This window comes from Larimichthys crocea, chromosome XXIII (genome assembly GCF_000972845.2).
Source record: "Larimichthys crocea isolate SSNF chromosome XXIII, L_crocea_2.0, whole genome shotgun sequence".
Classification (NCBI taxonomy): domain Eukaryota; kingdom Metazoa; phylum Chordata; class Actinopteri; family Sciaenidae; genus Larimichthys; species Larimichthys crocea.
Genome location: NC_040033.1, coordinates 11,407,378 through 11,429,723, shown reverse-complemented (window position 1 = coordinate 11,429,723; position 22,346 = coordinate 11,407,378). Strand labels below are relative to the sequence as shown.

General features: G+C 39.1%; 1 protein-coding gene across 5 annotated transcripts in view; it reads left to right on the top strand.

Annotated features, from left to right (window-relative positions):
- Positions 1 to 355: 355 nt before the first annotated feature.
- The window catches only part of eya1 (EYA transcriptional coactivator and phosphatase 1), a 62,133-nt gene continuing 40,142 nt past the window's right edge, over positions 356 to 22,346 (top strand). For all 5 annotated transcript variants that reach the window (XM_027274459.1, XM_027274458.1, XM_027274457.1 and 2 more), the window contains exons 1-2: positions 356 to 646; positions 5,448 to 5,508. The gene's annotated coding sequence lies outside the window, so the exon portion shown is untranslated. The remainder of the gene's footprint in view (positions 647 to 5,447; positions 5,509 to 22,346) is intronic.

Below are 22,346 nucleotides of genomic sequence, written 5' to 3'. Positions count from 1 at the left end.
GTGAAGGGATGTAGTTTAATGTATACAAGCACCATAATACGGTTTATCACATGAAGAGACATTTTTAATATCCGGCCATCCTCAAAGATTTGTAAGTGGGATTTTAGTGACTAATTATTGTGTTATAATAAAACTATATTAGGCCTCTTAATATTTTCTAGAATAAATCAGCATGTTTTTTTTTAAACTTACCCATATGAGTTGAGTTTAAAAACTCCACAAAAACAAAAAAATCGAATTATATGTCACTGTAAAGTTAAAAAAATAAAGTGTAAAGGACAAAAAGTGCAATTCAGCGCGTGTGAAGTTTTCCTCGTGCCTGCTGCATTTGATATCAGTGGGCAGAGCGCGCGCGCGCGCGCACAGACGCATGCGGATCTATCTTGTCAATTCACTGTAACCTTCCGACTCCGCTGCCTTTAAAAAACAACAACAACAACTTTGTAGCTTCTGTGTCTGGAACTGATAAACATTATACGGAGTTTTTTTTCTTTCTTCCCACCACCACATTACGTTTGTGTTTATCACGGAAACGGGGGACAAAAAAAAGGAGGAGACGCCTGACGGGTCAAGAAGACTTTAAAATTCATAGTTCATAGGAGAGAGAGACTTGTTGCATGTGGTGACAAGTCGTGATACGGTAAAGGTAGGCGGCGATGAAACCACTCTCTTTGCGTTTTTTTTGTCTGCTTCTCTGTTACTTTTTTCCTGCACAGTTAACAATTGTTGCCTTGTTTGTTTTCCTTGTGTGGTGGATTGACAGCGTGCTGTTGAACCATATTGAGCCAATATGGGCGGGGACAGCAGCCAACAGCATTTAACGTGAATAATAGCAGCTCCAGTATTAACTGGCAGAGGGATCAATCCGCAGTGAGACTTTAAATCTGGGTAAATGAAAGCTTTGATAGGACAAACAGAAGTACTTATTTACTTATATATCCCTTAATTGTAGTAAAAACCTAACTTTAATTAGGTTTATCCTGTAAAGCATAAAGTTATTTTACTTTGGGTGAGTTAACCCTCATCCTACATTACAAACCATCCATACAGTGTTTTATCACAGATTTCCCTCAGTGGCTTATGTTGTAATATAATATAATATGTAAATTCTTTCACTCCCTAGAAACAGGGTGATACAGGTAGCGTAAGCTGCATACGGGACATTTGTCAAAATATCATTTGCCTTAAGTTAACAGCAGTTGTACCTAGGTTTTACTCTCATTCATTCTGCCCCAGGCTCCAGTCATTTTTCTGTCTAATTATTTCCCCTTTTACTCTGCACCACACTTGACAGTGATGGATAACAGGTTAAAAATGGACATTTTCTCCTCAGTTAGTGTATGTTGGATTGACTCAAGCACGCATGGTGTTCTTCCCTCAGACCAAAAGGACCTTGGAAAGATTGTGTTCCCCTCTGCTTTTCCCATTCCAATATGACACAGTTTGTCTTCATTTTCTTCAGACTTGGACTCATTTTCATGATGTATGGCTGAAGCACATCATCAAGACAGAAGTGTAGGTTATGTCAAAGTTACGCCATCATGATTACAGTCTAGGTTGCAGAAGCAGGCCCTCTACCAGTGCAGTAGTACTGAATAAGCATCAGCGGATCAACTGTGTAAAGATGGTGGTTCGTGATTGGGTGTTTTTCTTTGTCTCACAGAGCAACGTTGTCAAATATCAGTAGCCCTTCAGTGTCTAAATGTCAATTCAAGAAGCTGCTATATTTATGCACCTGGTTAAATGTTATGATGAATATTGGCTCACTCCTGACTGGAGGTCATCCATGGGTCCATGGTTGCACAAACCATGTGGTGCTATAATTACAATGGTAGGAAAGTGGAACAGGGTACACAGATGATGTTTGCTCTGTCTGTCTGTCTCATCTGGTCTCCATCTTTTTAATGTAAGCTCAAACATGACTGATGTGTAAGGTTTACAGGCTCTTGATGTTGGTAATCAGACTGCTTTTCATGATACAAAGGCTTAATTGTGTATTGTTTATTATCAGACATGCAGCATGCATGATGAATGGACGGGGTTATCTTCCCCTGTCTACCCCTCTTGATATGAAATAGTTCCACTGATTAGGGTTTCAGCTAACAACTATTGTAATTGCTGATGAATCTGTTGATTATTTTTCAATTAATTGTTCTGTAAAATATTGAAAAATGGCTGTCACGGTTAAATAAGGTGTGAGGTGACACATTCATATTGCTGAAGTTGGAGAGCTGAACATACAAAATACAAAAATATAAGCACATAGATACCTGATCAGCCCCTGATCACCAGTCCTCACATCCCACTTGCCTCCCATTCACCCACCCCTACAGTTCTGGTCACTAAGATAAAGCAATAAATAAAATAACAGTACAATAAAACAAACAATAACAAACCATAAAACAGAGGTGGGTAATAACTACCTGACTCAATTTAATGGTTGGATTCAATACTTCTCCTTTTATATGAATATAAATGGGAGTACTATGTTGTGGATTATTTTTCAGAATGGTAATAAAACCACCACAAATCTTTTAACATCCTCCTCCAGGTTCAGCCTTCACGTTATTCATTATCCTTTCACGCTAATTTATTAGTCTATCTATAGCCCATATAGTTGTTGTTCATCTTTCCATTGCATGGCTATACATTTGTTGGCTGTGATGATGAGGCCAGTTTCTAATAAATGCGTGTCTCTTTTAAAAGGCACTCAAAGATATCCAGATCGCACAAGACAAAGAAAAGCAACAAATCCTCACCTTTGAAAGAACTTGGGACTCGTTTTCGCTTGAAAAATGACTGAAACAATGCATGGGTTAGCGATAGCAGCCAGTTCATTTTTGAATTGCTGATTTACTGACCAATCATATCAGCCATACTACTAATACTGTGATACTCCTTCCATACTGTGGTTAAATCATCATCTGACAAAGCCACAGTTTCACTGCCCTTGGACTGCTGTGCAGAAATATCATCCATTTTATGAAAGATAGGGAATGTAGTCAAAATCCACAACACTATAAATGACACATCTATTCTGACTTATGGTCATTACATTTTAAAGCCTTTTCTTTTTCTTCGGGTGATCTCACATCCTCTGAATGATATATTTTATGGCCGTCTTTATTGACATTGTGGAATATCTTGTTTTGTTTTGACCCGCTTTCTTTTTGCTGCATTTTGTATTTCCAGTCACTGACCTGAGATGGAACAGCTGTGACCTAAAGATTCAAAGTCTGAATCCATCCCGTTTTTTAAAAGCGTGGTAGCGCAGCAGGAATACTGCAATGTATCATGTCTGCAGCAATGAATAGAACAATTTTCATTCACACATGTACCAGATTCCCTACTGTACTGTACATGTGCTTCACGTTTTCTTTAAGACTTGACTTCAGAGGAAAGTTCTCCAGTCTGTTCTCCTTACTTTTGAAGTTACATGCTCCTCCAATTACTGGGGCCATGCAGTCTCCCCTATGGTGTCCTTGGACAGCTCTTTGAGTGCCTGAAAATGTTGCGGACCATTAATTCTGGATTGTCTTCATCTGTTTGCATAATTTTCCCTCCGTAACCGTTTTCCTCCTCCCCCATTTTCACAGTCTGTGCTCTCAGGTTTATATTTTTTTACTCTTTTATAAATGTTTGAATCTTCAAGAGATTTCAATTTTATTTCATTTTTTTTTTCAATACCACTGACAGTTGTTAAACTTTTACATCAGTCTGTTTTATGGTGTACAGCCTGTCAGCTGTGTACTGTACACAGCCGGTGTGTTTTACAGCCTGCGTGCTGGTGTTGCCTATTGAAACTCTTCACCTGCCAACGTAAAGGTTTACAGATGTATTCAACAATATTTTTTTATCCTCTTATTAAAGTTTCCAAAAAATATATAAAAATCGTGAAGACAGCAGGGCAGTCAATAAACAGAAAATCAGTTTTGTGTAAAACAAAATAAAACGGGTGGCGAGGGGAGTTTTCTTTAACCTTATGCATTTTCTAGGTTTTTCAGTTAGACTAATTTGCTGTCAGGCAGGAGGTTGTTTTTGCAACTCAGGCAGACTCCAGAAATTAATTTATCCAAATAACCAAGTCCTCCTGGGCCATGGAGGTTGGGACACTGAAATGGCCCTGGTAGGCAAAGCTGCCTTTTGAAGTCTGGAATGTTTTGGCTGACTTAGAGCAGGCGACTGGAGTGGAGGGATCATTTTCACTGACCCATGGGATTTTTAACCATTTTCATATACTGAGAACAAAACAAAGTGAGGAAAAATGCCTGAGCTGATTTGCATCGACTTTCCTATCAAAAACTGAGGGGGGAAAATGAAATGAAACTGATTTAAGGGATCTTTTTTTGAGAACATATTAGGAGAAAAAGTGTTTGGACGTCATGCATGTGAAAATGTATTCTTAAAAGTTTCCAAATTGTTGCAATTAGACTTGGCTGTTTGGCCTATCTTGAAAAAACAATCTGCCATATAATAGAAATGTATTAATGCAGTCTGAGTGCTAATTATGTGGTCATTTGGACTGCAGGCAAAGTAAATACAAGGCCCATCCTAATAATACAAACACTTTGATTGTACACTTTGATTGTATCAAAGCCCTCATTAGAAGCACTCACTGTTAGTGTATAATTTGTTATATCCATTGTATAAAATATTCACCACAGTAGTTCCATTAATTAAATCAATTCCTATTTATATATTGGATCCTCTTAAGGACTTTAATTACAACAAGTAAATGTTCTGCTTTTATTAAACAAGCCCAAGGAAAGGGAAGTGCAGGAAACCAGGCGGTCTTGAGTAACGCGGCACTTGAATTTCCAGCGTAATAAATAATTCACAGGTCCTGTGTGATGAGCTGCTGAGGACAGAAATCCCTAATGACAGCTTTTTATAACCTATGACTCAGCTGGCCATTATGCTTCTGACATCCCTACACAGACCACATTCCCTCTGCATGCTCAGTGCTCACTCTTCTCTCACTCCGCACTGCTTCGCCTACCACATTGACAAAAAGGAGTTGTATTACAAAGCAGTATATACAGTCCACTTAAAGAAAGAGATTGAATGGAAAGCATATTAAAATTAAATGAATGCATGTTGTGTGTTCTTTATCAAGTTTGTTTTGTCAAATAGATCATATCTTGTTTTGTAACCACCTAAAATGTGGTTTTAAAAAATGTTGTTGGCTCATAAATGACCCAAATCACTCCATCTGCATCTCATACTACTCTCTTTATACTTTTTTTTCTCAGTTCCTGCTCAAAAATGTCTGTTTTTCCAGAATATTTCTTCTGTAGTAGTAAAATACTGAAAATGTGAAAATTGCAGTGAAAACAGTGATTTCGGTGGGAAGCATGTGAAAGGCTCGCTCTCAGAACGTGTGTTACGACTGTCGTAAGTTAAACTGTGGTTATTAATTTCTCGCCCATTGTCATTTCCTGCCTTAGGTCCATGCAGGAGGGATTGGGCTCACCTTAACGTCTGTTGCTACTGCTGTGTATGTGTGAGGTAAGAGACTGAATAATTGAGTTTCTCCAGTCTGCTTTAGGCCTGTGACTGATCAAGTGTTACAGTGTTTGATTGGCATAATGGCACCATACCCCCCCAGGTAAGGTCAGTCCGAGCAACATCTGGGTCTATTATGCATTATGCAACTCCCAGTATGAAAGGCAAGGCCTCATATGGTATTGGTTGATATCATTATTGTTATCATTTCCAAACCCCCAGCTCTCACTAAGAATAGGTGGTTAATTTTAGATGCAAAAAAAGATCCAATTACTCAGTCCTCTGCTTGTGGTTGTCCCCAGAGTTAGCACAGGGAAATAAATCTGGTGGCCTTGATTAAGTACCTGACAATAGAGTTAGCACAGCACTAGTGGTTTATAGTAATATGGCGGACATGGACAATTAGGCCCACCAAGTAATTTACAGTACTGCTTGCAGGTGGTGACCTGGTATGAGCTTGGGACCACCTCAGTAACAAATTAGATCGTATAGGTAAGCAGAGTAGCAACTCTGTAGGACTTCCAAATAAAGCAAAGCAATCAAAGATTATAAAAAGCTTGACGCGTATTTCAAATTTGTTATGATTTTGTTCCTGTGAAAGGAAAAATATATGGCGCTGGGTTTTTCATCCGTAATTTTCTGCAGAGTGAATGATCACTTTTATACGTTGTTGATCTTTTTACGTCAGCGTGGGCCGGTTCTCCTCTCACTGCTACCTATTAATTATGAAATACTGTAGGTCTTGCCCATTTCATTTTACTACTTCTTCCTGCTGAACTTGGTGTGAAAGGCTGCTGTTCTTAAATAGGTGTATAAAAGTAAGAGTGGGGAAAGTTCCCCCAGCACCCACTCTCTCTTGCATTATGTCATCAGAGTCAAAAAGGCACTGCTGAAGAAAAATAGCTTGTTTCACACATGATAGACACCTTAACACATGGAGCAAATGGTGCAGGGTGTGTGGCTTCTCTTTACTGTAGCTGGACAGACAGCACTGGCCTTCATATGCAGAAATTCACACATTCATACAGTAGGTGTAGTATTTCACAATTTAGAGATTTGTCACACTCAAAAAAAAAATCTTTCTTTAAAACTACCTTATGCTCCTTTTTATACACAGAAAATCCTCTTCTTGTACTTTCTAAGTGTATTTTATTAATGTATATTTGATACATACATTCATCAATGTACTGTACTGTGTGTAACAGTGAAGAAAAACAGTGCCCTCTTCTGCCTGCCTGGCTGTCTTTGTGTAGTCGCCCACAGATTGAAACATTACTTCAGGTTCTGTTGCAGTTTACAGTGTGGAGACTGGCACTCTGTGTCTGTGGCTTATCGGCCTTTTGTTCAGGTCAGCCACTGGGCTGAGTGGCAGGACCCCTGGAATAACTCCGACCGCCCTGATCCCCACTGTCAGCGCACAGGCCTTAGTGTGAGCTGATTTCATCAAGGCCACCACCACAGTATGGTGGTTTGCCCTCTTCCTCATGACGGACCACCGCTGGGCTGGTTTCCTCAGCAAGCCTGTTTCATTTAACATGAACATGTCCTGTGCAATCAGTGCAGTTTGTTCCTGTGGTTTGATTCCTGGTCAGACAGAAAGTTTTATAATGAAAATGTAAATCTTTCTCATCACAGACAAGTTTAATACATTGTCTATTATTCTTCACATATTTTGTTATGTTTATTGCAAGCGCACACTGTAACACGGCTATGCTGGCTGCTCCGTCTATTTTTATGTGTGTCATTCATTCATGACAAACGCCCTGCAAATAGGGAGAAACGCTAATTGGCATAAACTCCAATGATGTAAGCAGCACCACACCACTAACAGCTGTGTGTGGTCCACCAGTGCTTGCACAGCTATTTTAGAGCTCCGGTCCAAAAGAAACACACTGTGTATTCATGGTACACCTGCAATGCAACTTGGTCTTGAAGACAGACAGCGTAAGCAGCCGAGCATTTTGTGCTTTCCCTTGATAGAAAAGGGATTAGCTTTTATTTCTGTGACCTGATCAAAACTAATAAATGAGCCATTGTTAATATATGCAGCCTGTCTTTCATGAGATGATTGCATTTTCTATTTTTGATAGATTACGTAAGTAAGCATTGAAGTGAACATTTATCACATGTCATAAACGTGTTTTTTTATTATTTGTACAGGTGTTTTGTAAGCTTTTAATTATGAGTGCTATTTCCATTTACCCAATAAGGAAATGTTCCCAGGGTTATTTCCACAGAAGTGTGAACTCCTTGCTGGTCTACTGGAACAATAGACATCAGTCTACTACTGATGTTTAATCTCTCATTAGCCCTTAGGTGACATGAAACAGCATCAGCCTCAATCTTGCGTTTGCCAATCAGCGGCAGGTTGAGTGACAGGCACAGAACAGCACATCCCTTATGTAAACCCTTCCTCTACCACCACGAAATTAGAGTGGCTGTTGCTACACGCTGCCGCCTCCTGCTTCTACACAAATGAGAAAGTAAGCACTCCGGTTCAGAAGTTCACATTTTGGATGCGTGCCGGAACTACTTAAGGCTGGTGACGTTTTTTTTTTTTTTTTCAGAGGAACAGGTGGTCAGAGTGACATAATTCTGGCTCACTGTTAAGATCCTTAGAAATTAGGCCCACGTTGCTTTGCCAGAAGGGTTATTACTCTGTCAATACGTATAAGCGCAAGTTTTTCTGACTTGTTACTAATGTAAACTGATAAGAAAAGGACAGATAAAATTGAGACACTTACATAAATACTTCTTTACACCTGCTTACACACTTGATATATGTTTGTCACAAACAAACAAATCACACGCATGTGCACCCATCTTTGACACGTCTCACGGCTTGGCTGAGAAAGCTATTTATTCTCATACACCGTTAACTACTGGCACGTATGCGTTAGAGTGGAATGCCATTCAGAATGCAGAAAATATATTTAGTTCTCGCCAACAGACAGCAAAAGGCACCAGTGGGTCTAGCCCCTGTGTGAGAACAGTTATTTTTGTCACAGTATGGACTTTCAATTACTGTAATCCGCCGCTTGACTCCTTCAAGAACATCAGGATGATTAACTATTTAGATACACCAAATGTGACACCTACAGTAGACATCGTAATGGGACGATATAATTATTTCCAACATAAAACTGTTTTTATCTGGAGTGTCAAGCGCGAGTGTTTGGAAATACATTATAAAGAATTTGGCTTCTGTCTCATGCCCTTCTTCTATTGCTCAGTTGTTACACTACACCTTATGTCATATATAAGCAAGAAAACATGCATAAAATGCAGAGTATTTGGTTGGATAAGAAGTTGTTGCGTCTAAGAGTTAATAAACGTGCAGTAACTGTTTGACAGCTTTGAGTTATTATGAGTTTTCTTTAAGCCCATTAATAGGTAGGTGCTTATGGACAGTGGAAATACCCCACAGCTGCAGTCTGGCTGTTGCTCCATATGTGATCCCCCTGTCAGACCCTCAGAAAACACTCAAACTCCACTACCATACAGACTTAGTCTCAATTTTCAGCCATTCAAACATGTGTCCAACAAACATTATGAGTGCATAATGGATCTACAGATGTTCTGCCTTCACTCACAATTTGATTAATATGAAACATTCATAAAACAGTCCATTAGTGCTTAACAATGCATTTCTGCAAGCTATTTCTACTATTATTGACATTTAGGGTCACTACACATCCTGCACGGTTTTATTTTGGGAAGGCCTGTGAGGTCTGTGCTTATATTTGGTGGAGGTTTTACCTAAAGCTGGGCAAATCTCATGGCAAAGCTGTGCGATTCAACAGGGATGAACAGAGAACAATGCCCAGATAAGTGAATTACCTACCTGGTAGGAACACACAAGGGCTGTGTCCTGAAGCTAGGCAACGGCTAGGCCCTCTGTTTGTATTAGGAAACAGTTGAGCAGCTCCTGCAAACACAACTTATCCTGTTTAATTGGTGAGTAATTCCTGCAAAGATGTCATACATGTCTGTTTTTCTTGACCTGTACAAACAATGGAGGGTAGTTGAGTGGTTAAGTGGAGGCTTCTCTAGAGGAGAAAATAATTGCTGGTAGGAATTGTGTAAACACTTAAAGTTGACAGAGTTGTATTGCTGCTGTCTGAAAGAGTTACACTGATATACAAAGTATATTTGTTTTACACTACTGAATTGTATTGTAGATATAAAGCCAATATATTTTATCTACTTCAAATGAATCAAGTGAATCATACTTATTTGCTGGTGTTAAGACTACCTGATTAGTTATTCGGTATTTTGTTTATTTTATCTGATTAGATTTGGCCGTAAGTTTATTATGTTGTGCAAATGTTTTACTTAATTTAACACACACACACAAAAATCAGTTTACTCAACAAGACCTGTTAAAAACTTAAAATAAAACCTCAATAAACATTTTTACACTTAATGGTCAAAGTGACCACCATAATGCATCAGACTTTCATTCGTTTAATTAACTGTATTGAATAGCTTTCAGTGAGACACTATATTGGTGTCTGGAGCGGTACATTTATGAACTGATTCACTGAAGATGTAAGTGAACACTCACACATTTCTAGAGAAATGTTGCATTGGCTTGGCTGAAGCATATTGAGCACAGTTAGGTTTCAAATTTAGTACAAATATGGATTAAAACAATGAAATTTTACACATATAGTATTTGTTTCTCATAACAGTTATCTATGCCTTCAGCCTTGGAACAAAAATCCATGTGCTTTGACTAAAATAATGAAAAATTGATTTCTTAGTCATATCTCTGATCTGCTGCCATGAGTGAACAATACCTTTACCTTCTCTCAGTATTCAAACTTTTTAAATGTCCTGGAGGAGTTCTTGTTCAAGTCCCAAACCTACTGAGATCTCTAATGAAGGCTTTACCTTCCAGGCAAGCATATTTCTCCAAATGACAGTAATTTACATATGATGTATTTAGAGAAGAAGAGGGCAGGCTAATTCTATTTAGAGATTTTCCTTTGTTTTAGGAGTCATTAGCAGCTAGCTCAAATCTAATTTTTACAATTTCATCAGGCCATCTTGGAAAGCCTCTGTGAGCTCATCAGAGAGGAGCATTTATTGCTAAGTGTTCTCTATTGCATTAGCACACAATAAAGCGGCCAGGGACTGCTACAGACGTTTATGTGGAATCCAGTTAACACTCCGCCAATTCGTTTTTTATTGGGACACAATCAATTTTTATTCATTTTAAAGCCAGAATGCTTTCTTTCATTGTGTGCCTACCCCAGCTTATTATGCCCTAAACTAATTACTCAGTTGTTTTCACAAAATGCTAATGTTTATGTTAAAGATTTCCTCTTTGAAATGCAGACCTGACGTGCATATACATAATGTGAGATTTTCTGTCACATATGTTCTTCATTATCACACACTTCCCACAATGTTTTTTAAGCCTAATAATCCCATTCATTTAATTTGTAGAAGTCTGGCAATAACAATGAGGTCTGAGTAATAACATTTATTTAGAATAATTCAAATATGAGTCATCAAATCTAAATAATTAAGCTCTTCTTTTGAGAACTGAATTTTATCTTCACTGGGCTACAATGTTGTGTATTGTAGAGAAAAGAAAGTCCTCAAGTAAGTGTGGAAAGCAAAATGAGTCTAATTTTGTGTTATGCATAAAGCTATTTAATAGCTAAAACCACAGATAAACTGGAATTTATATAATTCAAACCATAAATAAAATTCATCTGTGGTATTTGATCAAAAGAGATTTCAGTTATGTGGCATGGCATCTGTAAATAGTGTCTAGATAATTGCACACTGCTACACTTTTAGAAGAAAACATAATGACGTTTTTTTCCATATAAGATGACATATCTATCGTGAGTATGTATATTTTATATTTTATTGTATCCAAAACTTGAACCCGCTATTTATTGTGGAGCCTGTGTGAATAGCCGGGAACTCGATCCATGTGTGGCGGAAAAGCAGCTTAAGACGTCTCAATGTGAGCTAGATGTGTGCATCCTCACTGCTGTGTGATAATTAGAGTGCTTAAGTGCTCCTGTAGACAAGACAAACCCAGATACCCTCTTCCTCTTCGGCCCCTCCTCTCATTCACCGAGTAGGTCTTTAATGGCTCCCATTTGACTCTGATATCATTTATTGTTTGGTATCAGATGTACACCTTGTACCCTTCACCATTTGCACCGAAGCACGTTTGACCTGAACTGTAATGTAGGCAACAGATGTCAAGTCTTTTTCTCTTCATCCTCCAACCTCCAGGTCTCCGCTGCTTTCCCATCAGTAAAATGCACAAGCATCCTCTAGTTGGTATTACATTTCAATATGCACAAACAAAGAATATTCATAGCTGCGTCCTCAAATGACAGTCAGTGACATTGTGCAGCGTACAGTATGTGTGTATGTGCATGCGCCCGTGTGTGTGCAGATATTTTTCTGTTCCAGTTTTGGGATTTGTCCTGCAGTGGGCTCTGGAATGCTTTCAACACATTGATGAGATGACAAGTTATCATTGATCTGTCCTTACTTAGTGGGATCCATTAAATAATGTATGCGCTCCTGTGCATTACCAATGCACTCTCCTGTCCTCGACCCATTAGAGGAGTAGGGCATGGGGCCCTAGTGGCTCCAGGCCCTCAGAGGTCCTTGGGCTTTCATTTAATTAAATTATCCTATAATGAAAATCCCATAATGAGATTAATTTTAATTATTTATCAACGGCCGATTTGTGGCAAAGGCTGCATTAATAATGCATGAGAGGGCTAAACATTTTTCAATTCATCACCTTTTCCCTTTGTTAAAGGTGCAATTTATTAAGTGCTCTGCAGCTGCTAGAGGTGATGGTGGTGGAGATATGGACGACCAGGCCCAGAGGTCAGTCACAAGGGCTGCTGAAGTGCTTAACTGTCATTTGATAATGTGCATTATACAGTATATCACCACAACATATGTGACATTATGCAGTCCTTGGTGTGGCGTTTACATAAATTCATTCATGCTTTAGTTTTCTTAGAAGACTTGTTGAAGTTGTTCAAAAAGAGCATGTCACGCTTTTTCACAGCATTCCTCAAACAAACAATAATATTCTCTTGAGTTTCTTAAAGCTTGATGGATTTTATATTAATACCTAAAGGCAAAGAAGTAATCAAAAAAATTACGCCCGTAATTCTCTGCTGATGTTTGTATGCCTCCATCAGGTTGGCATGTTGATTCCCCTTGTGTGAGCACATTAGAAGACTTTGGTGGCTGGCCAACAGAAAAGGGGAAGATTGTCGACTGTCACACAGTGCGAAACTGTAATTAGCTGGCATGCAAGTGTGCTTATTTGAGTTACCGGGCAATAGCAGTACAGTTGAGATCTGTAAGCTGATACATTGTTGAAAACAATTACCTTTTGTGATTTAAATGAGCACATTTCACATCTTTGTAACTTTTGTATCATCTGACAGAAACATATAGGCAGGCAGAGCGGTAGAAGTGGCCCAGGGCAGGAGACAAGAATGTCATTGGGATGGTGAGCCAAGTGCATTTATCAAGCCTTCATCAATAGCTGATTAATAATTCAGGAAGAGTCTGGGGCTTCTTTAGGGCAGGGTTTCAGCTAGCTTGTAATTTTGTAAATTGCATAGTCATCATGCAATGGACGGGCCAGGCTGCCCTGAGAGTCACAGCTGTGAATGTAGGTTGGCTTATGGGATTTTAGTAACAGGTGCAGGAAGAGTGTGAACCAGATGTGGTAGAGTTTTAATCAGGTATCCACAACAAATACAGTGTGGAAACAAAGGGCTTCCAAAGAAGCCTGGGGAGAAACAATGTAAAGACGGTTGGAAGCACCTTGCTGACATTAAATAGCTGTTATATAACATAAAGAAAGGCAACTTGTTTGGAACTCATCTGGACAGAGTTGTAGTCGGAGCTTGGCTACGGAATGAACAATATTACCCAAGTCAAAATGGAAATCAATATTCAGATAGTGGCTTTTTGTTAAAACACCAGCACCGTCTTTTGACAGATTTCCACTTCCCGTGGCTTACAGAAAACAAACAGGCATTTCTTTCCATTGTGAGCTGTTCAAGGTGCCTTGGCCCAGGTGCAGTGTTAGCAGAACAGTGAATGAGCAAACCCTTCAATTACCCCAAGCCAGCTCTCTGATAACTGCCATTCAACAAAATGGGCCCTCTAATTGCCCTGACCAGTATTACCTGTTCTGCGTCCAAAAGTGCACTATTCTTCCACATTGTTTCCTAGGCAACTGGAAGTTTTTGTGACCTATAAAAAGTTGCTACTCCTGTAACTGATCCGAGGCTAGGCGGTTGTTTGTTTCCATGGCAGGCTGCTGTGCTATTTATAGGTATATCTAGCTGGTACTAGTAGGCAGAGAAAGCATTACCGACAATTTTATTCATTCGTTTGGAAGAGAGAAATCCTATGGTGCTTTTGATAGACTGAAAGTCAACTGGGGAGTTGACGGGATGTTTTGAGAACAAAAAACACCTGGGGCTCCAGCAATTGAGTCACAAAGTCGAGAGGAAGAGGGCTTCACACTCTTCTTCTCTGTTTTCCCACTGTCTGCTTTTTCTTCCCTCAATGCCGAAGCGGATCCTTGTAACCAAACGTAATGTTTATTTTGGAGTCAGAGGCAATGCCCCGGATGACCGGAATTTCTTTGTTGTGGTTTAGTTTGTGTTTTTAGCAAAGAGGCGCAGAGCTGCTGGTATTGATGATTCATATGTTCATCATCAGAGGTCCTTGGCAGTTCATCACGTCTCTCCTCACTGTGTGCGTCTTTAGCGAAAGGTTAATCAGGAAACCCTCCTTATTAAAGTGATAATTTATCTCTGATTCACAGGGTTGAAAAGGTATATTAATTACCGAAGGTGTCACATATAGAGTTCAAGAAGAGAGCTCCCTTAAGGCATTTGGCAGCTGCAGCAAAATCTGTCTGACTTTTATTTCTATTCACTGTCTTTATACACTTATAATACATATAATTTTAATAATTGTACATGGGGCGGTTTCTCTACCAACTGAGCTAAACGACACCCCATAATACATATGATTTTATATTGTTATATCATTGCCTTTATTTTCTTTGTTCCACATTTGTCTTCATATAAATGTAGCTGTATTTGTTTCATATCGCTCCTAAAACCATCAAGATTTAGTTCAAGACCTGCACTGTGGCTGAATTTGAAGATAATATATACAAATGTAAAACAGTATTGCTTCTCAATAACCAAATGTGGATACAATAAGAAACTTTTGAGTCCATAGAGGTGATTTAAAGAGGCAACATAATGATGGAATAAGATGGACTTTTAAAAGAGATGAGATATCAATAGGAATCCATTTAGTTTATGGACTAGATACATTAACTTAACTAACAATCAATCATTCCTCTCTTTAAAGCTTTTTAATGCACGTAAATCTGACCTGTCAATAGATTTTCACCATCATGCTCACTCTTAAGTCCATTGTTGTGGTTTTTCACCTACCATAGTCCGTTTGTTATTTCCCCCTTGAAATGCACCTTTTACTGCACAGTCTTCCTCATGAGCTCTTTTAAATTCCAGTAATGGTGCTTCGCAACTAATACAATTCTACAGATGAAGAAGATGAAAAGTTTACAGGAAAAACTTCTAGCCGTGAAGTAATTTATGGAACGAACACAAGCAGACAACATAAGTGTTCTTGCACTTAGGCTGTATTCTCTAATGGAGATAAACTGACTTTCTATGTTCAGCCAGGAGGAGTCATGTGATGTTTTTGTTTCTCACATTTTGCTTATGTTGTTTCTTACCGCGGCAAAAAGGAACATTTGAGTTGTTCAGGAGGCTCTTACTATAAAACGATTGTGTGCACAGCAGAAGGTCTTCCACTGAAACAGAGCAGTACTGTACACCGTGGGTAACCGCTATTAAAAAAAAAACTGTAAAATTTAGGACTGTTTTTCCTCAAATCACTTGTAAGCAGTTCTAGCTAGATGAGATACAACATATTTTCACAGAAAGTACAAAGGGAGAGTGTGCTGTAAGGAGTGCATTGCAAATTCCATTTCCTCATAGAGGAAGTCACCTTTTAGCGGGGCCACTGCTGTTCCAAACACGTCGAGAGGAAACAAACATGGAAAGTTGGCATATCATTTAGTCCACTCGGTTCTATTGATGTCTTCCACAATGATATGTTTGTCCAAATGAACTGCATTAGGAAGCTGAAAAATCTGAGGTCTCAAGAATGTGGACTAACATTACAATTAGACTGGATTGGACAGAGAGAATTGATGTTTACTTTCAATGGATTGCTTTTGTATTTGTTATTTCCTCCTTTATAACCCGCTCTTAGTGGTCTCCTCACTTAGATGATGTAGTCTTTGTTTTTTTTTTCATTTGTAAAGTAACTTGGACAGCTCTTCCTGTTCACTGGATATTGATAGTATAGCAGTAGTGCTCTAGTAAAAACAATAAATGAAAGGCTGTCTCCCTTACTCATGATGACGGCAGCGACAAGTACCAGACACATGCACAGAAGTCACCAAGAGGTACTTTGGGGTGAGGTATTAGCATATACGTCAGCACTCCTCTGGCATAGTATTAAACTACGTTTATCCCATTGGTTATTTTGGAACTTCTTGTCATGCCTCAAGTCCTTCTGACACCAGCATGATTTGAGACACCCGCTAGTTCGGCAAGCCGCTAATAGTTCACACTGTCCTCAAGGCTGTGAAAAATTGTGCAGCTCAGCATGTTTCCTGCGGTTCTATAAAACGAGTGACATTTGGTGCCTAGATAATCCGAGCTTCTGCTTTTTTTAAGTGCACACATGCAGAAGGAGGCCGGGTAGACAGAAAAGCCCAGCTGTTAAGTCTGTCCAAGAGTTAAAAATTACTGAAAACTGGTGTCCAATGGGGAATGCCCATTCATCACTGCAAATACCCCTGCTGTGTTCGCTTGCACTTGCTTCTTAGAGACAACAAATGTGGATGTAGGTTAAATATAAGCTATTTTCCGGCCTGTAGTATTTCTGTTTTATTTATGTACGATAGATAGCTGATTGGTAATACCCCAGGCTTAAATAGCTTTGTCAGAGCTCTTGTATCGTCTCTTGGCACACATGGTACCAGAACTTGAATGTGGTAGCATATTCTGTCAGTGAGACAAACCGCTGGCTCGCACAGCACTGCCTCTTTTGTAACTGTATTTAGTTGCTAAGCAGAATGGCACAGACCCAATCTAAGTGGCTTTCATCTGGCCAATTCAAACAGACGTTTGACCCCAGACATTTGCCTAATGTGTTTTTGTTATGTGGACTCCTGGCTTCACAAATGTCACAGTGGCTGGACTAGTGGGGGTTTGGTGAATGACTCAGGGGGTTTTGTGGGGGGGTACAGGAACAGGGAGTCAGCCTGAGGGGGTGAGGTTGCAAGGCAGAAATTAAGTCTCTAACCTCTGCATTTTGTATGCTTACCCATTGGGAGTTGGTGGTGTGGTGAACATAAGTTGCCAGTGATGTCCAGCCCCTCCTTCCTCATGGCCCACTGCAAGCGCTTTGCTGACCTGCGCCCAACTGGGCAGGCAGCTGTGGAGGATACGGGGAGTGCCACATTTCTGGCCGCCCTGGTTGCACAAGTCAGAAGCAGTCCCAGACAGTTGGGCAGGACTGACAAATGCTGCCATTAGAGGTGCTGAAAATTTATTACCAAACATATTGGTATTTTAGGGTGCAGCTGACTTAGATTTAGTGGCATTGCTGACGAGGCTCTATCTTTATACCGGAATTACTACCAGAAAGTCACAACATCCATTTACTGACCTTATACCACCTACTTTATTAACAATAAAGCTCTGCTATTGCTTTATTATCTACTCTACTTGCAAAGTTACAGTATGTATCAAATTCCTCAGCAGTTGTATCTGAAGTAAGCTTCATGTTTGCAGCTGTGAAATTCAGTTATGGAGTTATAAAATGGCTTGTTTCAGGATACAGGAACTGCAACTGGATTAACATAAATGTTTTCTCTATTAGAAAATTGTCAAATTGTAGGGTAGCTTTGAGTAACAGGAAAAAACATACTGTATATGTTCTAGCCACTTTACTTTGCATGCTACCAAAAATTGTTAGAATGATAGACACAAATGTGCCACTTTTTTTTTCAGACATGCATTTAGATTAAAGGCATACATGCATTCATTCACTGTGGGCGATGCAGAATACATGAGCCACAGTCTGAAAGCTTTGTCGTTTTGTTGAAAAAATAATGGAGGCAGAGAACCATCCAACATTCAACTAGATTACACACTACTGAGGCCTGACAAAAGCATCTTAACATGAGAAGAATGACCAGAGACAAACAAACAACCACTCTCCGTTGTGAATAAAATCTAAAAATGAGTATTTGATGGTATTTGATCACAGATATTTAGTCTGAAATCATTATCTTGTAAGTATGTTGATATCACAAAAGCATGCCAAAAAGTCCACATGGTGGCTAGAAAAGTATGTAAGTATGTTTATTGAATCAAAAAAAAAATGTGATCATTGCCTCAAAAAGTCATGCAAGTTCAGTTTTTGCCACACATTTTTCTATCTACTGAAAATAATACAAGCCAGACTTGTGACCAGAACAGTACAGTAACTGTTGTTATTGTATGTTTAGATGATAATATCAGTGGTGGCCCCCAACAGCCTGCAGACCTAATGGATCAATATTTATACTAGAGGATATTCTGCAACTGCATTTTTGCCTTAAAAAAAAAAAGAAACCGGTGAATAGTTTAGGAGAGATGTCTTGGTTCCAAAATGATTAAGGCTCAATACAGACCAAATCAGTTGCTGCGGCAAAAATGCAGGTTTTCACATTTGTCCCGTTGCAGCAGTGCAGGCCACAGGGTATGCCAACCTCCCCCAGAAAAACAAAAAAAACACAGCGACCTGTGGTGGAGAAGTTGAGCTAGATTCAGCTTTTGGAGAAATGCAACCTGACATCCTGCTTTGGTGGCCAATCCGATGATCAGACCGATCAAACTCCTCCACAGTCAGCCTGAAATGTCACTGAAACCAAGCGCCATCCTGATGAAGATCATGGATTAAACTATGATACCTTAGCAGTTATATTCTGGCTTTCTTTATTTCATGTACCCAGCTTCCACATCTGTCTGCCTGGCAGTCTACGCTGGAGAATAGTGACCCCAAGATAATGTCAATGACAGCTTAGCATATGAGGTGCTTCACTGAGGTATAGGAAAGGTTTGTGTTCATCATTTATCATTTTTAAAACGCATATTGTGGATTTCCTAAATCACATACTGATAACTAAAATCAGTTTCTATGGAGGACATCAATCTTAAAATATGTTGAAAAAGCTTATTTATGTGTCTTATTAGGCTGAATTTAGTCTTATTATTCTCTTTATCTTTTAACAGGCTATATATTTTAAGCGTAATGCCCGCGGTGATACTTCCAGCCATAGTGATGTCTCATTCTGAGTAATAGGTCTCTAAAGTGTGCTTGTTTAGCTTTTTTGGGGCCATTGGAGAGCAATAAAGTGTCTGTCTGAGGATTTTCGGGGACCTTGTAGACTTTCCCCAGGTGTGCCTCACTGGTCATAAAGTACAACTTGTCTCTCATGGTATATGCATGGATAAATGCGTCCGCTGAGCGTTCCTTAACAAAATACCAGTTATTATGCGCTGGGATTTTTAATGCAACAAATACGAAATTGTTCTTGCTATATTTTATTTAACATACAAATGGGTATTTGACTTAATTCAAAGCATGTTCCACTTGTTTTGCTAGGAACCAAGTTGGCTACAACACTAAGGTCACTCAGTTAAATTAAGTTTGTGACGTCCACTGAGGTTAACCATTTCCTTTGTTCCTTGCTTTTTTGTGGAAGAAAGCTGCAATGTATTTTCATGTTGAGGTATGCCGTGTTTACTTTTATCACTGCTCCTCGGTGAGGCAGGCCAACCTGATGTTTGTTTATAAGGAATTTGGGCTTCACTCGTAACTTTCATTCACCACTTGAAAGCACTTGACTTGCTACTAATTTACCTTGAGGGACTTCAAAATTATCTGTCTGCACTGTCAAAATCTTTTTTGTGGTGGCAACTTGTCATCATCAAAGTTTTTCTTTTGAGTTTAATGAAAGCCTGGTAGATGGATGGGTTAATGTTATATTGTGTATAGTTGAGTATGAAGAAAGACATCTTAAACTCAAGGTAACATGTTTTTTTGGACCTCAAAATGATGTTGGTTGCTTTTTGTTTTTGCTTTGATTGCCTTAGCTGTCATTGTTGCTATGCAAGTTGCTTTTAAGTCAGTATTACAGAGTTCGCATGAAAACACAAGCAGTGAGAACGGAGGAGGAATGGAATAGTATTGAAAATGATCTTGAATTTCCCTTGGTCATCAGTGCTCCTTTGCTTTACCAAGGATATGTCACTCTGTGCAGCTCGGTTATTTTCAACAGGAAACTATGCACATTGAATAACTCAGGAATATCCAGTACCTAGCACTTACAGAGCGCTTTGACAAATTGCCATCGAGCAAACTTAATGTCCCACTTGTGTCAGGGGCAAGGCTGGAGGCTGGGAGATTTGTGTAGTTAAGGTTTTTTTTGTGTTTTCTCCTTAGTCAATAGTTGAACACTTCACCTAGTAATGCCTGTATAAATATATAAAAACTGTTATTTTATCCAAAGTTATCCCAAGTTCAAATTTCCCTTTTTGGGGGAAGGTTTGGAGTGTAATGCTCTACTGAGACTGTCAAAAAAGGAACTTGATCCCCCTCAATGTGTGACATTATATAAACACTGTAGTAGTTCTACCCAAACAAATTTGCAGCATATGCATATGAAAATATTGCAACTGTGTCACAAGGGTGTTAGCATTTTGTTTCATCTATACCATTTGATCCTGTGTCACGTCGTTCCTGCACCTTTCACACTGTTTATGTGTTCTTTGTCAAGATAAGTAAACTCACTCTACTGACATTTTTTCCTCTTTTTTTGGTGCAACAACGGAGGAAAAACTTACCACAGTTTAGGATCTAAAACTTTCCAAGCACTTGGATTCCATGTTAGATGTACATTAACGCTCCATTCCTTATCTCGAAAACGGAATCAGCCATTTGGAAGTGAGTCTATTTTCATGTGTGTGAGAAGCTGAGTGGATAACCTGTTGGCAGTGGAGGACAGTGCAGATCTCTCTTCACTCTAAATTGCAGGCAGGCATCCCTGCAACCCCACATGAAGACCATTGAGTCCCATCAAGATAATCCTTAATAAAGAACGGCTTCACATTTAATCTTAGCTCACTTCTCCAGTTTCTTACTTGATATAGTTTTTGGCAAGTGGCGTTTTAGTGCTGATGTTAGATGAACAGTATCAGTGCATCTTTTGTTAAGCTTCCATTTGGCAGACGCCGAAGGTTTTTTAGTTGAGAAAAGATTATTATATTGTTCTGATTAAAGCCTCTAATGAGTTTTTCATATGTCAAATATGTGCCTCTTAAAGTGTAATATTTTAGATACGTAAGTATTTTTTATCAGAAGGTAAACAAAAAACGCTTAATGACGTGCAAATGCATCGTTCTAAAACATCTTGACAATCTAAATTCAGTGTTTAACCTTCCTGTTACATTTTGCATTGCATGCATGCATAAAAGTCTTTCATTCCATACTGTGCAACATAAAAATAGTAATAACCAAACATCACCAGTAAAACTGCTAGGTTGATTGAAGCCTTGATTCAAAACATGCCATACAGCGCAGCATGCAGGAGAGTACAAGGAAAATCTGAGTTTAGTCGTTGAGACATAAACAACTCTGGATAATTATACTGTGCAATTTGAAAATAACTCACTTGCAAAATTACATCTCGGGCTAATTTTATACAGCTGCTTATTGAAATACGGAGGGACAGAGAAAATGCAGTAACTCAATTGGCATGTGTACCACTCCGCTATTAGAAATAGTTACTTGAGAGTCCCCAAGCATCTTATTAGTCAATTGAGTTATCAAGAATCTGTTCAATGTGCAATATATTTCATGCTCCGATATTGAAACGTGAGCCTATGGATTTACCTGTGGGCAGTTGGTTGGTAACACTTGCAATTCCAGCACATCCACATCACCACTGCCATGTATTTAAATCAGGAGCAGTGCAGCTCGTATTTATTTCTGTCAGCTACTCGTTCACTACTGCTACAGAGGTTGGTTGGTGTTGACCTGCTTTCAGCATGGGTTGTGAACTCTACCAGATGATCAGTTCTTTTTTTATTCAAACAACCTGTCAGGCCGTAAAAAATAAAATGATTTGAATGTGCTCTTCTAGTGACACACATCACCATTTGTTATTTCTTATCATCACCCACTGACTAGTAGGTAACAGAGACGTACAAGCAGCGCATACACAGGCCGACTGCTAACACAGTATACTATTCTTTTAGCCGTGGGTGTTCTTCTTCTCTCACCACCTCTTTACCATAGTAAATGTATGATTTCCTCTTTCTTGGTAATCATTTTTCAGTATTACATTTGGTATTTTACCCACAGTTTTTATTATGTGGAAATTTAACAAATTTTGAATGGTCCATTGACCTCTCAACCATTCATTATACAGAATTGATATTTTTAGAGAAAAAAAAAACAGCATGACATATGGAAGCCAACGCTGCACAAGCCTCATCACCAGCTTGAATAAATCACCAGTTTGAGTCCATCAGTAGCAGCGTGGCCTTGTGTAGTAGCTTCGCACAGTTGAAATAATAACCTGGAGCAGACAGAAGGCAGTCATTACCTTGCACACAGACGCGGCATGTATGTGTTGACAGAGGACTTCC